The sequence below is a fragment of the Haliaeetus albicilla genome, chromosome W (genome assembly GCF_947461875.1).
Source record: "Haliaeetus albicilla chromosome W, bHalAlb1.1, whole genome shotgun sequence".
In the NCBI taxonomy this organism is placed as follows: Eukaryota; Metazoa; Chordata; class Aves; order Accipitriformes; family Accipitridae; genus Haliaeetus; species Haliaeetus albicilla.
Genome location: NC_091515.1, coordinates 22,262,946 through 22,266,684, shown reverse-complemented (window position 1 = coordinate 22,266,684; position 3,739 = coordinate 22,262,946). Strand labels below are relative to the sequence as shown.

Below are 3,739 nucleotides of genomic sequence, written 5' to 3'. Positions count from 1 at the left end.
ATTCCCCAAGATTATTACCACATGAGCTAAAAATAACCAGAAGCCCTGAAACTGCTGTTCCAAAATAACCCATTAAAAGTGAACCATGCTTACAGCCAGGGTGATGTGATTTCAAACCTGAACATGTCCTGGGTAGTGCTAGATTGCATTACAGAAAAATGGTGGACTTGGTTCACCTGGGCCATGCATCAGGAAAAATACCTATGCAAAAAAATGTATCCCAGGACTGCAACAGGAATAGGGACAAAGAACCATGACACACACCAGTCAGGCTGCTGAATTCAACAAGCATACTTCAGATTTCAGGAGGCAAAAGTGAACCGTCCTTTTATGAAGTTTGGGGACTGAAGATTTTTTTCGCTTAATTTTTAAGTTTTTCTCTTTTGACAGTGACAGCTCTGGAGATATTTGTGTCCTTGTCAAAGTTGCAGAATAGATGAGGATGATTGCCTAGATGACCAGTAACTCCTCTTTCTGTGTCCTGGTCCCTGTAATTGTGACATTGACATGAATTGGGCTATTGAAAAGATAAAATCTTCGGTGAGGATTGTGAGGAAACAGCCCTGCAGGTATGACACCTGCTACGACTGGAAAATGCATTAGGCATAAATTTCAAATGCTTTGATCTAGGTCTCACATTTTCAAAGCTAAATTTGATGGTCAGTCCTTGGATTCACAAAAGTTCTGTGACTGCTGGTTACAAAGCTTTCTATAACATGTAATGACTTGCTGATTTCATTTGCAGAAGTTTGAAACATAGAGATGAGTCTGGCAAGTAAATATTTCTCTTGATAGCATATGTCCATACATTTCGTGTGGTTTGTTCAAACTTTTATGGTTTTAATATTTTGTACCTTCTATGAAAACTGGTTTGCTGCTAGATGACTGTATAAGTGAGATTTGATAAATGATCATATATTAACATTGTGGTTGAAACAATAGACAAAGGGTAACCGGGGAGATAATTACAAAAGTGTAGTCAAGTGATTAACTAGTAATTATTCATAAGTTTTGCAGTTCTTTGCTCTTATGACTAGATGTTCCTGTACGCTAGAGGAGAACAATGTTGAAACTGACCACATGGGATTGAAACTGCGTTAAGCTTCAAGATCAAAGAACAAGGACAAGAACAAAGACTTCAAGGACAGCCAGCAAGAACTTCAAATGGGTCGGTGGTCGCAAAAGCAGCCCTTCGACTCAAATGGATCCTCCATTGCGCATGATCGGATGTAGGCAGTACTAAGATAATCAGTTGCAATCATTTTTATGTATATGTATACTAATCTGATTAATATGCAATTAGTTATTCTATATAACCTGTTAGTGCTAAAGCTGTGGCATGCACGCTAGGTGGAACTATCCCCCGTGCATCCAGAGCTGCAATAAAGAATGCCTGCTTTCTAAAACTCCAAAATTGAGTCTTAGAGAGTTTCTTTGACCGGCTTTTCAGTATCACTCTTATGACACCATTTGGGAGCTACTGTTATCATTAACAGAGATCATCCAAGAAATAAAAATGTTCTAGCAAATAAATAGCGCTTTAGAGTTGGACCTTAGTAATGGGCTAATTTTCTGGAATTATTACAGAACTGTTACTTTATAAAGCAGTTGCACTTAAAATTTCGTTGCTCATATAAGTTCAGGATATTTTGCAAGTGGAACATTTTCAGTCCTGTGTCCTCAGAAGCAGCAGGGTGGGGTCACTATAATGCTGCAGCCGGCTGGGTGCATTTCTGTCTTCTGTCAAGCAGCCTAGTTGTGTCTGTGCTGCTGAACTAAAGATGACCAGGTCATGGGCTTCAGGAAAGGGCACATGATTATCCTGCCTGTTGAATTATTTAATGTGGTTTTGGTCTGTGCTAGTTAGTCCTTCCCCAAACAACCCAGTTCAAACACTCGCATGGGCCAAGGACTGTTTCCAGCAAAACAACTGTTTTTGTGGTGGGGGGGTTAGCTGGCTGGATGTGAACCGACCCATACCCCTTTGCCTCTGGGACTGTAAAATGAGGCCTGACCAGTTTTATTTACTGGTATAAGCACTGGTTATTTGCTCTTTTCCAGGAATTCCTAGACTTGATGTACTTCATTCGCATGCCCATATCTGTTTTGAAACTCTCTAGCATGCACTAGGGACAGAAAACAGTCCAAAAGGTCAGTGTTCAGGGCCAGAGAAATGTTCCAGGTTTTGAAGCATAAATGAAACTTAACAGTAGTGTTTCAGTCATCTGGGCTCTCTAAATGGGGGAAACTAAGATCTTTTTCCAGTATCGGCTGAAACCTCAAGCAGTACTCTATATGGTCCTTCAAGCTCTCTTAAGTTAAACCTGCATAGTATAATACATGATGATATCAGATGATTTATGATAATCATCTCATAACCCTGGTTTAGTTTGCTAGGGAATAATTTCTGAGTAAGTACATGCAAAATTCCAGTTTATTTTTTTAGCATCCCTGAATAAATGGTTGTTTTGTCTGTGAAATTCCTCTGAGAGTTACTGTGTCAACATTTATTGTGCAATGCTTTTATTTACTGTGTAACAAGGTGAGAACAGCAGTGGGTTTTCCTGTAAATGTGAAATTTTTCTTGGCTGACCCAATGTGCAGAGCTCTGCCAAGAGAAAGCTGGGTAGTGGCTGCATTCCTTACTTGGCTTGATGGGTGCACTTGGGTGTGTGCAGGTATGTGCCTGCACGCGTGCAATAACACACATTTACTGGAGGGACTGAAAATGCTTTAGCACTGGCCAACGCCACCACATGCTCCCATCACTGATATAGCCGTGGACATTGCAGTCCCCGTTTAGGCTGCAGCTAGCGTGCAAAACAGAGAGACTTTACCAAAGACTTAATCATTCTTGCCCCTGTAGGTGCAAACTCAGTGTCAGGACTTTGGCTTACTTTTTAGCCTTATGATATATGTCCTCTCTTTCTAAAATCAACAGACAAGAAACATCTTGAGAGCAACAGCAAAACAGCATGAGCAGTCAGTCCTTGCCAGATGCAGTTGTGGCTGGCACTGCTGGCTCCGGCTCTGTATTTGTGCCACCTCTTCTTGGCCTAAAAGTTGACTCAAGTCTCAAAGCGCTGCCCTGTGCTCAAGTTAATCCATCTTGATCTCCCCAGGACTTATTAGCTCAGCCACTGTATGTGCAGCTACATGGTCCCCAGATCAGGTTATCTTGTGTCTAGACAGCTTAAAGAGCAGGGACAGTAGATATGCATAGCCTAAGGCCATCTTTGGGACTTATGGGGATTTGGCCTTCTTGGAAAGGCATTTTATTGACGAGCTTCCATAAAATCTGGTAGAGGAAACAATGTAGAGAGGGAAAAAAACCAAACCTCCAACTATTCAGTAGATAATGCCTCCAAATTTTCACACTGAGAGTCACAATACCTCTTCCTCTTGCTTCAGCCGGTGTTCAAAGGATTAGAAGCAGTCTGATTGCATCTTGGTGGGAGCTTCATGCAGAAAGACACTATCCAGCATTTGTGTGCTGGGAGCAATGGTATGTACTGAAACAAAGATGGTGATCCTGCTTTCAGGGAGATGTCATCATGTACATGTCCTGGGAGATTCCAAATTAATTCAGTCTCACTTGAGAAATGCCAGCTTTGACATCTTTTTCTATTTGGAGAGGATTTGCAGCAGCCTTTGCTGCTACATGTGCCTGGACTAGTTGCACAGGTAAAGAGTGCTATAACCTGATTTACGCATGTGACAGTACTTATATGGCTCTACT

At 41.4% G+C, this 3,739-nt stretch overlaps 1 long non-coding RNA gene across 1 annotated transcript in view; it reads left to right on the top strand.

Annotated features, from left to right (window-relative positions):
- The window catches only part of LOC138683444 (uncharacterized), a 423,605-nt gene that overhangs the window by 326,414 nt on the left and 93,452 nt on the right, over positions 1-3,739 (top strand). The gene's annotated exons all lie outside the window — the stretch shown is intronic.